The sequence below is a fragment of the Mustela erminea genome, chromosome 6, assembly GCF_009829155.1.
Source record: "Mustela erminea isolate mMusErm1 chromosome 6, mMusErm1.Pri, whole genome shotgun sequence".
Taxonomy (NCBI): Eukaryota; Metazoa; Chordata; class Mammalia; order Carnivora; family Mustelidae; genus Mustela; species Mustela erminea.
Window position 1 is genome coordinate 100,031,348 of NC_045619.1, and position 12,877 is coordinate 100,044,224.

The 12,877-nt window shown below is 38.3% G+C and overlaps 1 pseudogene; it reads left to right on the forward strand.

The window, feature by feature from the left end:
* The first annotated feature begins 10,715 nt into the window (after positions 1-10,715).
* On the forward strand, positions 10,716-11,651 carry LOC116594030 (annotated as a pseudogene).
* Positions 11,652-12,877: the final 1,226 nt, after the last annotated feature.

Here is a 12,877-nt window from a genome sequence, read left to right on the forward strand (position 1 = left end):
TGCTATACTGAATGTGGGGCTTGAATTTACAACCCTGAGATTAAGAGTCACATGCTCTAGCAACTGAGCCAGCCAGGTGCCCCAAGATAAAATTATTCTGTGTGACAGCGCCCAACTTTTACCTAAAACAGCATGTGGTCTAGGGCTGCTGAGCAGATTGGAAAAAAACTACGTAACTGCACATTATTTAACATTTAAAATCTCAGAGGGGTCAAAAATCCTGCCATCGCTCTAATTAGTTGACTTTTGTATTCTCACATGATTGTTTTACATTTTCTCCTCTCTCCTCAAATCTCTTGCATGATTTCTTCTCTCTCTCTCTCTCGGCTGATGAGTTCATCTCTTGCTTCACTGAGAAGTAATCAGATGAAAAATTACATCATCTTTCCAATGGCAAATATATGAACCTACAGTGAAAAATTGTCCCCACTCTTATCTAAGCTTTCATCGGACACTTGGTTCCCATCATTTTCACCCGTATGAAATAAATGCTCCCCCTTCATTTTCTCCCTTTCTTCTCTCCCATTCTCATGTCTTTCCCCATATCTCCACTCTCCTGTTTAGCAAAACTTCTCAAAATGTGGTCTTCCTTTGTTGCCCTTTTTGTGACATTTTGTAATATTTTGCTTCCTATTTTCTTCTCAACCGAATCCCATTTGGATTTCATCCTCACCATTTCACTGAAATGATTACTGACTGCCTGGTAAACATTTCCATTTGTTCAGCTAGTAGTAGCTCAAAGTTAAAACACCAAACTATAACCCTTTATTTCCCTCAGGGGAAAAATGTTCCTTCAGTGCTGCTTTGAGTTTTTATTTTATTTTGATTTTAAATTGAGGTATGATTTATAAATAGTAAAATTTACAAATATATTCATTAAATAATTTGATGTTTACCTACACATAGATCTTTGTAAACTTCCATTAGTACAAGATACAGAATGCTGTCATCAACCCAGAAGGTTCCTGCAAACCGTATTTCCTGTCAATACTCTAACATACTCACTCTGTTGTGACTTCCATCATGGTCGGTTAGCCTAGTTCCAAAGATCATATGAATAGAAGCATACAACATGTAACTCTTTGTGTGTTTCTCCAGTAATATTTTTGAGACTTATCAGTAGTTCTTAATTCTGCATAGTATCAGTTGCACGAATATACACAGTTTATTCCTTTTCCTCTTGATGGACATTTTTCTGTCATTAATTTCTGATCTTTAATTTCTGATCTTTAATATTTTTTCCCTCTATCTTCTTTGTGTATTTTTTTTAGCTTCTTAAGATCAAAGCTTTTGTCACAGATTACACACTTTTTTTTTTTTACTAATATGTACATTTAAAAGTAGAAGTTTTCTCTAAATTCCTGGTTTAGCTGTGTCTCAAATTTTGATATGCTATATTTTTATGCTTTAGTTAAAAATATTTTCTGATTTTCATTGTGATTTTCAATTTGACTTATGGATTACTTAGAATGTGTTACTTAGTTTTAAAATATTTTGGGATCTCCTGTTCTCCTTTCAGTATTAATTTCTAGCTTAATTGTTTTTTGTGATCAGAGAGCATACTCTGTATGATTTTAGTCCCGTGAAATTTACTGAGAATTCTTTATGGCCCAGCATATTGTCTATTTTTGTTAATGTCCCATGTTCATTTGAGAATAATGTGTATTCTGAAGTAGGATATCATGGTGTACAATGTCAGTTAAGTACAGGTGATAAATAATGTTGTTCAATTGTATATACCTTTTCTTATTTTCTGTTGGCTTTTTCTATAAATTATAGAATAACTTGTATTAAAATCTCCAACTTTAATTATAGATTTATCTCTTTTTCCTCTTGGTTCTATCAGTGTTTGCTTCATATACTTTAATTCATATTTTTATGTAATACACAGAGGATTTTATGTCTTTCTTTCTTTTTCTAAAAAGATTTTGTGTATTTATTTGACAGAGAGAGAGATCACAAGTAGGCAGAGAGGCAGAGGCAGAGGGGGAAGCAGGCTCCCCGCTGAGCAGAGAGCCCGATGTGGGGCTTGATCCCAGGACCCTGAGACCATGACCTGAGCTGAAGGCAGAGGCTTAACCCATTTAGCCACTCAGGCACCCCGGATTTTATGTCTTTCTGATTAATTGGACCATTTATATATATGAAATGCCCATCTTCATCTCTGATAAAAGTCTTTGATCTCATGTCTCATATGATTGATGTATTTCTGCATCGGTCTTTTTATGGTTAGTGTTTGGATGATGTAGCTTTTACTAATCTTTTATTTTCATCTACTTGTATTACTATGTTTAGAATCTGTCTCTTGATATGGCAAGTAAAAAGATCTTAAAAAAAAATCCCATCTGATGAGACCTCTTTTAATTGCAGTATTTAATCTATTTATGTGATTACTGATATGGATTTAAGTTAAATAATTTGTTGTTTATATATTTGCCCCATCTACTCTTTGTTCTTTTATTCCTTTTTTCTTCTTTCTTTTGAAATAATCAACATTTTTTCCTCATTCTACTTTAGTTTCTCTTTTACCTTTCAGCTGTAGCTCTTTGCATTACTGTTTTTTTTGTGGTCATTGTAAAGCTGTACTGTCCAATATAGTAGTCACTGGGAACATGGGGTCATTTCAAATTTAAATTTGCATGAACAAAAGCAAGTAAGTGTAAAAAGTCAGTTTTCATTTGTGGGCGGTTACATAAGGATCATAAACTCCTGCGATGGGATATATAAGAGATACCAGTTGCAAGAAAAATCCTGCTACTCACATGAGTTTGGTGTCAGTTTCTACAAAACCAGAAGGGGGTAAAATCCATCCTCACCTTTTCCAGTTTTCCTTTCTGTTCTTCCTCTCCTAGTTTTCTATGTGAACTCTTCTACATGTCACAAATGTTGAATCTCTCAGGGTTTGGTCCTATGCCTCCTTCTCTCCTTGATTACTATTCCTTGAATATTCTTATTTACCCCACAGGAAGACTGTATTTGCCCAGAGCCTGTTGGCCCAGAGTTTACTGTCCACTGGACAGTCAACTGAATGTCACCCTATCAGTACATTCCTAAATAAAAGAATCAGTTTCTCGGTGCTTCTTTTTTTGTATTTTCAATCTTGGATTGGATTGGTGGCATCAACTTTCTTTCTTTTTTTTTTCTTAAAGATTTTATGTATTTCTTTGACAGACTGAGATCACAAGTAGGCAGAAAGGCAGGCAGAGAGAGAGAAGGAAGCAGACTCCCTTCTGAGCAGAGAGCCCAACATAGGGCTCGATCCCAGGATCATGACCTGAGCCAAAGGCAAAGGCTTTAACCCACTGAGCCACCCAAGTGCCCCAGCATCAACTTTTCTTGATCTCACTCCAATATTCAATAATTCACTAAGTCTCATAAATTAAATTTCTGAACTATTTTTTAAATGCTGTATCATGTCTGGTGCTCCTAATCTCTTATCAGGCTATGAAACAACCTCTTAAATAAAAGGCCTCTGAAGCTTTAGGAACTTTCTCCCAAAGTGCATTTTAAAAATACATTTCCTCTAGAGTTGTGTTTTAGAAGTCAAATATGATCACGTTGTTTTTCCATGTAAACAAATAAATAACCAAGAAAACCATTCACTTCTCATTTTCTATAGAATATCAGTACTACTGCCATTACCACACTTTTCTTTCTTTTTTGTTTTAAAAAGATTTTATTTATTTATTTGAGAGAGAGAGAAAGAGAGAGAACAAATGAGCAGTGAGGAGGAGCAGAGGCAGAGGGAGAGAGAGAAGCAGACTCCCAGCTCAGCAGAGAGCCTGACGTGCATCCCTTTCCCAGGACCCTGGGATCATGACCTGAGCTGAAGGCAGAGGCTTAACTGACTTAACCACCTAGGAGCCCCACCGAAATTTTCACCACTAATTTTTCTTCGCCTACTTACATACTGTAATTACCACTACCAGCTATTGCTACTAGTGCTATTATTTCTATTTTTTAAAAGATTTTATTATTTATTTGTCAGAGAGAGAGAGAGAAAGAGCACAAGCAGGGAGGAGGGTTAGAGGGAGAAGCAGACTCCCCTGCTGAGTAAGGAGCGTAAAGCAGGACTCTATCCCAGGAGCCTGGGATCAAGATCCAAGCTGACGGCTGGTGCTTAACCAACTGAGCCACCCAAGTGTCCCATTACTGTCATTTCCAACTAATGTTTACTGAGCTGTGTTATGTGCCAGGCAATAGGCATTTTATATAATATTGGTTAAAAACACTGCCTTTGGGTTAGACAGATCTATATTTTAATCATACTGTAGCTACTTATTAAAAAATTATTTAATATCAGTTTCCTCAATGGTAAAATATGGATAATCACAAGATCTACATACTATAATATTATGATAATTGAATGAGATATCCATGTAAAGCACAATAGTTGTACATAGTACTCAATAAATTGAAGTTACAGATATACTAATCATATTATCTCTCATTTCTAGCTCAATCCTGAGTTTTTTCTTTAAAGGTTTTTATTTATTTGAGAGAGCAAGAGCTGGCATGAGTGGGGGGAGGGGCCGAGGGAGAAGCAGACTCCCCAAGGAGCAGGGAACCTGATGTGGGGCTTATAATTTCCAGGACTTGTAAGTAATGAGACCTGACCTCTCAAAACTTCTTGATGGTTATTGCTGTAGGCCTCTTGCAATCATAGTAAGAACCACAAGGGTTGTCTAGACAGCCCTGGTTCTGGAAAGGCTAAGACCAGCACAAAACAATCAATGATTGAAATACATGTATTTAAAGGCATTTGATGTTGAAAGAAGAAAAGAGAATTGTGAAGAGAAGTATTTCATCACTCCCTAACGTTTCCTTTGTGAAGTCTTCCGCTGGGCTGAGCTGTTCAGTGACCATCTTGGGATCATCAACACAGTTGAACAGCACCAGTGTAACAGCACCAGGGTTACACAGGACTATTTTGGTCTTTGTTTAGAAGTGATTACCTGGATGACTCAGGAAGTTGGGATAAACTTCCTGGGTTGACCTTACTGTACATTTTATTACATTTTCCAGCTGATTGCATTAGTTGCTGGGAAGCCAGTTGTAGAGGGCCCAGCTAACCTGGACTGCTTGTACCACATGCCCTTCAAGTAATTAGGGTCTAAAAGCTTCCAGGATATGTGTTTTGTTTGTTTTGCCTAGGCAGCCACTGAAGTGTTTTCCAGCCTGGCCAACAGAAACATGCAAAAGAGGACCTTGGGCCACGGGATAGAGGACAATTTTAAGCAATGAAAAAAGAAAAATGTGTCAAAGGAAAAGCTATAAAGCCATCATCCTGAAAATAAGCACCTGAGACAGCAGACCATACAACTGAGGACAACTCAGTATTATGAAACCAAAATGCATAAAGACAAACCACATGAAGGAAATTCAAGAGAAATTAAAATAAACAACACAAATATTAAAAAAAACCAACAACCTGAATTGCCAGAAGTGGCAAAACAAGAGCAATTTAGTGGGAACAGTTTGTGCAAATGAGCTTGTACCCCAGCACTGTGGTATACAAAAAGAAATTCAGAAATGTTATTACCTGCCCCTCCTCCCTTACTGCTACTCTCTTAGGACAATTATTAGACAAACTGAAAAAGAAGGGATTGACCTTTTATTTATTTTTTTTAGAGGGGGAGACAATTGGGGGACAGGCAGAGGGCAAGAGAATCTGAAGCAGGCTCCAGGCCCCGCACTCGGTCTCAGGATCCTGAGATCATGACCTAAGCCAAAATCAAGAGTTGGACACTTACCCAGCTGAGTCACTCAGGTGCCCTGAAGGCACTGACATTTTAAAATCCTTACTCTGTGGCAGGCAGTTTACTTAAAATATCTCATTGTATCTTCCCCCAAATTTATGAGACACATATTATTATTGTCATTGTTGAGGGTGCTCAAATAATGTGTCTAAGGTCCCATGGTACTGCGGCACAGCCAGGGTTAATTGAAACCTAAATCTGACCTCAAATTTTATCCATTCATCTCACTGTGCTGTCTTCCAGAATAAGCTCATTATAGGAACATCTCTCCTATGACTTGGTGCCACTAAATTGAATCCAAAGACAGAGTGACGGGTTGTTCCTAAGTAGTAATATGGTTATGTGGGCTGTTATAGAATCTTTTCTTTTTTCTCAAAGAATATTTTAAAATTGAGGGAAGTATCATGCACACTGTAACAACACTCATAGGCTCCCAGAACTAGCAGCTATTAGTTATCATATTTGATGTACATCATTTTTTTCTACCAAACAGTACAGATCTTTCTGTCCCTCTTCCACTCTCACACTCCCTCATCTAGTTCCATTTATAGAAAAAGTTTAATTTTGGCGAGTGATGGATGGCCATTTGTTGGCTAGGGGCCCTGCTCTCCTTTTCAGAATTCAGAGCTGTCTCTGGAAATCACTGTCTGGCCAGTGGCTCCACGTCTTCTAGTAAGCTATGGCCTCGTGACTATTTCTCACCAATGGAATGGTGGGAAGTCACTGCCCGCCTAAATTTTTAAGAAGCAGATATGTTCCCTCTACATCTTTTTCCCCTTTTGTTGGCTGGAGGCAGAGGACAAGGTTGTAGAAGATCTTGAGAATTTAATTTTGTTTTGGATGTTACAGTTGAAAGACAGAAGGGATCCGAATCCCTGAATCACTTCATGAAGGAATAGTATATGATGATGAGGAAAATTTACATTACAATGTTATATGAGCAAGAAATAAATTAGGTTAAACCATTGTAATTTTAGAATTATTTTGTTATAATACCCCAGTTAATCATCTGATTAATTAATTAATTAATTAATTATTAATTAATGAGTGATTAATTTCACATCTTATTTTTGTAGATATATTGCTCTATTTTAATGTTATACCTATATTTCCTTAATTACACTAATCCAATATTTAATTTTCTATAGATATATTACCTTAATTAATTATTCCAAGTATTTTTCTAATTAACTTTCTATTGAATTACCTTAATAGTACAGTTTTTATTTTTTTGTAGTTATTTATCAATAAAATTGTTTTTAGAGACACCTGGCTGACATGTTCACTGGAGCATGCAAATCTTGACCTCCGGCTTGTAAATTCAAGCCCCACGGTGGGTGTAGAGATTATTTAAAATAAAATCTTTTTTTTTTCAAGATTTTATTTATTTATTAGAGAGAGAGGACAACCAATGGAATGGAGCAGAGGGAGAGGAAGAAGCAGGCTCCCCATTGAGCAAGGAGCCTGATGTGGGACTTGATCCCAGGATCCTGGGATCGTGACCTGAGCCGAAGGCAGACACTTAACTGACTGAGACATCCAGGCATCCCTTAAAAATAAAATCCGAAAAAAAAAGAAAAGAAAGATAGCTCTTATTTGTGTCATTTAAGAGAAACTATATGAAAAATATAATGTAAACATTGATATGTGAATTATTTTTCCACAGAAAAGTAGGTTTTTGTAATTTTTTCATGTTGAATGTATTTATAATACTATATGTAATACAATATATGTTATGTATATTTATCTAATTAAAAATGGATTTTTCTTTGGTGCCTGGGTGGCTCTGTGGGTTAAGCCACTGCCTTCGGCTCAGGTCATGATCTCAGGGTCCTGGGATCGAGTCCCGCATCGGGCTCTCTGCTCAGCAGGGAGCCTGCTTCCCTCTCTCTCTCTCTGCCTGCCTCTCCATGTACTTGTGATTTCTCTCTGTCAAATAAGTAAACAAAATCTTTAAAAAAAATAGATTTTTCTTAACTACTATATAAAATTCTTTTATTAAGTCATACTACTTATCTCTTCACTTCTGATGAGCATTTAGGTTGTCTTCTCTTTTTTCCTTCTGTTTTGCTATTATGCACACTGCTGCAATGAATATCTTTCTTCAATTTTCTTGAGCATGAATGCAAGAATCACTCTAGGATATATGCTTTTACTTGGAATTGCATTTTAATGTTTTATGAGATATTGCCAAATTGCTCTCCAAAATGATTGTTCCAATTTCTATTTCTTTTTTTTTTAATTTTTAAAAAAATATTTATTTATTTATTTTTGAGAGAGAGAGAGAGAGAGAACATGAGCAGGGGAGGGGCAAAGGGAGAGAGAGATAAGCAGACTCACCACTGAGCATGGAGCCTGGACTCAGGGCTCTGTCTTATGACCCTGAGATCATGACCTGAACCAAAACCAAGAGTCAGCTGCTTAACCAACTCAGTCCCGCAGGCACCTCCCAATTTCTATTTCTACAGTAACATATAGTATTCCCATTTCCCTGCATCCTTACCAACACTTCAGAGTTCTTGACAATTTGATAAGAAATGATATCCTGTTGTTTGAATTTTCATTTCCGAATGGGTGAGCATTTTGTCTGGCTCTTTGGGTTTCCTCTTATGATTATTACCTGTTCATATTTTGTTCATTGTCTGTGGTGTTTTTTTTCTTTTTCTAAGTTTTTAAAAAATAATCTGTATATGAACTTGATTATCTCTTCGATGTCTCTTACTTTTGACTTTGATTGTATGTCTTTGTTGAACATACATTTTAATTTTGATGCAAAATTTATGAAATGATTTTTACTATTTTTCTTTATTTTTTGCATAAGACAGTCTTCTTTATCATCAGTTTTACAAATTTATTTCTACATTTTTTCCCAATATTTAAACTTCTATATTTCACATATAGCTCTTTAAAATTTATTTTATTTAAAATTTTTTTAAATTTTGTTTTATCAGTGTTCCAAGACTCATTGTTTATGCACCATACCCAGTGCTCCATGCAATATGTGACCTCCTTAATACCCACCACCAGGCTCATCTAACCCCCACCTCGCCATCCCCCAAAACCCTCTGTTTGTTTCTCAGATCCATAGTCTCTCATGGTTCATTTCCCCCCGCCTATTTCCCCCAACTCACTCCTCCTCTCCATCTTCCAATGTTCTCCATGTATTCCTTATGCTCCACAAGTAAGTGAGACCATATGATAACTGACTTTCTCTGCTTGACTTATTTCACTCAGCATAATCTCCTCCAGTCCCGTCCATGTTGATACAAAAGTTGGGTGATGTAATATTAAGTGATTTATTAGTTGCATATAATACTCAATGCTCATCACATCACATGCCCTCCTTAATTCTCATCATCTAGTTCACATGTAGATCTTAATCTAGCTTGGGTTTATCAAGATAGAGATCTAATTTTATTTTTTTTTTCATGTAGAAAATCATCATTCCCAATATCATAGATTGAAGAGTCTACCTTTTATCTCTGATTTGTAATAGTGTCCTTACCCCTTTCTAGCTGTGTGATTTGGGCAATTACTTGATGTCTCCATAATGGGAATAATAATAATAGTAATTATTATTATTATTATTATTACATATTTTCATGATATATTAGTCCAACTAAGAGCTGGTCCCTTCAAGAGCCAGCCACTTTAAACTTACCCTCATTTGAGATAGAGGAACCACATTTTTTTATTAGTTTTTTTTTTTTTAATTTATTTGGCAGAGATCACAAGTAGGCAGAGGGGCAGGCAGAGAGAGAGGAGGAAGCAGGCTCCTTGCTGAGCGGAGAGCCCCATGCAGGGCTCGTCCCAGGACCTTGGCATCATGACCTGAGCTGACGGCAGAGGCTTTAATCCACTGAGCCACCCAGGGTTGATATGGATGATATACATAAACTATATAACTGTCTGTTGTGTACAGAAACACTATAAACATGATAATTTCTCTGAAGAAATAACATTGACTAAGTATTCTTTAGTATGAATGAAACTGACAGTTGAGGTAATGCCAAAATGTCCAGGCTTTCACTTTCAGAAATGTAAAGAGATGTCAGCAATTAATTCTGAGTTTGACACAGTAATGGGAATTATAGATGGAGGGGAAGACATGAGGCTTATGATGACATAAGGACAATGAGCAATGGAAAAAGTAATAGACACTAATCAAAAGAAATGAAAGTTAAAGAATATAAAACTGGAAGTAACCAAGGGCCAGAGGTAAATTGTTGCATCTCAGACATAGTAAGGGCAGAGAGAAGATTTGAATTCAGGTCTTCTGATTTCAAAATCTGAGCTCCAACTATACTAGATCCCCTCCTGTATATGGAATGTGAAAAACACATATAGTATCAGGAGTTAGATTTGAATTCTGCCATGTCAGTAATAGATCCGTGACTTTGCCTAGTTTCATTCTCACTAAATTGGGAACACTAATAGCTGCCTTCTGTGGTTGCTGGGAGAATGGAGAGAATGCTGGTGATGCCTCTGACATGTCCAGGTGCCTAATTAATGCAGCTTCCTTCTTGAGAAATCATGTAGTTTTTATGATTAGGAATTAAATTAAGCCATCCTCAGCTTCTTTGTTGTACAAATTATTTCTACAGAGAAGCAAGACTTACTTATCTCAGTACTTTTTTGAAGATAAAAAATGGCAGCAAAATAAAGGATGACTTTGTGATTTGGAAGCAGAAACAGTGGCCTTATTCTGAGCACATGTGAGCACCACACAAGCATATGCATATACTCTCATCTGGTGTCCTAGATGTTGCCACTCTAATTCAATCCCAGGGTTCTGTCTCCGCATTAAAACTTGCTCCTAGATTTAAAAAAATGCCAAGCCTGGGCTGATTCAAATTTCGTAAGTATCAAAGATTCTAGAATGGGGTTCTTTGTTTCTCCATGTTTGACAGACAGCTGCACCTTCTGGTGCAGTGCCAGCTGTTTCCCTGAGACATGATGGTCCAGGTTGGAGAAAGTGGATTTGTCCCTATTGGGTATCTGGTCACCAGGACTCTGGCAAAGTGGATATTGTCACCATCAATGACCCCTTCATTGATCTCCATTACATGGTCTATGCCATGGTTCCAGTTCCACCCATGGCAAATTCAACAGCACGGTCAAGGCTGAGAATAGAAAACTTGTCATTAGTGGAAAGTGCATCTTCATTTTCCAGGAGCAAGATCCTGCCAGCATAATGGGATGATGCTGGTGCTGAGTATGTTGTGGAGTCCAGGGTCCTTCTCACCATGGAGAAGGCTGGGGTTCATTTGAGCAGTGGGGCCAAGATGAACATCATCTCTGCCCCTTCTGTTGATACCCCCATGTTTGTGATAGGTGAGAACCATGAGAAGCAGGACTGTACCACCAACTGCTTGGCCCCTCTGGCCAAGGTCATCCATGACGACTTTGGTATTGTGGAGGGACTCATGACCACAGTCCATGCCATCAATGCCACCCGGAAGACTGTGGACAGCCCTTCCAGGAAGCTGTGGTGTGATGGCCAAGGGGCTGCTGACAACACATCGCTGCTTCTTCTGACCTGCCAAGGTTATAGGAAAGGAATCCCTGAGCTGAATGGGAAGCTCACTGACATGGCCTTCCATATCCCCACCCTCAATGTGTCCACTGTGGATCTGATCTGCCACCTGGAAAAAGCTGCCAAATACAATGACATTAAGAAGGCGGTGAAGCAGGCAACACAGGGCCCCCTCAAGGACATCCTGGGCTGGTGAAGAACAGATTGTCTCCTGTACCTTTAACACCCATCTTTGACACTGGGACTAGCATTGCTCTCAGTGACCATTTTGTTAAACTCATTTCTTGGTATGACAATGAATTTGGTTATAGCACTGGAGGGTGAACCTTATGGCCCACATGGCCTCCAAGGAGTAAGAGCCCTCTGGACCACCAGTCCCTGATGAGAGCCATGGGTAGGGAGAGGCCCTCAGCTGCTGGGAAGTCCTTGCTCAATTCATCCCCCAACACACTGAGAATATCCCAACTTTGACAGTTTCCATCTCAGACCCCCTGAAAAGGGGGAGTGGCTTGGGGAGCCCTATCTTCTCATATACCATCAATAAAGCATACTGTACCCAGTCCAAAAAAAGATTCTATAATTGTAAGAAAATGTCATGACATTATGATAGATTATAATGTTTATGGCATAAATTAATTATAGGTACTAGTGAGTAGGTGAGGAAAGTATTTGAGAGGAAGAGAAGGCTCTTGCCCTCAAACCACTGGAAATGTGATTTTTAAATTCCTTTTTGGGCAAGAGTGAATTTGGAGTGATTGACCTGACATAGGTCATAGGGAGCCTCAACTACACCTCAAGATGCAGGGTGATCCCAGGAACAGGACTTGGAGTATAAAGCCAGGAATAAAGTCTTTGTATTGTATTCCTGTGAGGATGCTAGGCCGGGAGACAGAACCCTCATGTGAGGAGTGGGATAGAGACTGAATACTGAAGAAAAGAACAAGAAGGTTCATGAAGGGAAGAGGTAGAACAGGTAATATAACCTGAGTCTCTGGTGTGTGTCCACCATGAAGGGTCTCGGTTGCTTAAGGCACGTGCCATCTCCGGGTGAGGTGCCTTCTGCACATGTTGCTATCATATGGAATGAAGACCCCATGTTAGAGAACACAGAGCACATCATTTCACTGCTAAGAACGTGTAAAATGGAATAACAGAATGTCAACAAACTTCTCCTAGAACAGTAAATAAGTGCAACTGTCCAAACAGTGATAATGAGATATTTATGGATGCTGAAGTAAAAAACAATCCACAGCCTGTTTCGCTGTCACGGATATATTTTTTCCAGGGATATTTTTAGTGGGTTAGTCACACCCCATTTTCACATATGAGTCGTAGTTTTGGGGTCCAGCATGTGGCATTTCACAGCTGAGAGGATTTTTTTGGACATTTATTATTTATTTATTTAAAGATTTTATTTATTTATTTGAGAATGAGAGAGTGAGAGAGGAGTATATGAGATGGGGAAGGGGCAGAAGGAGAAGTAGACCCCCGCACTGAGCAGGCAGCCCGATGTGGGACTCGATTCCGGGACTCAGTCCTGGACTCCAGGATCACCACCTGGGCCAAAGGCAGTTGCTCAACC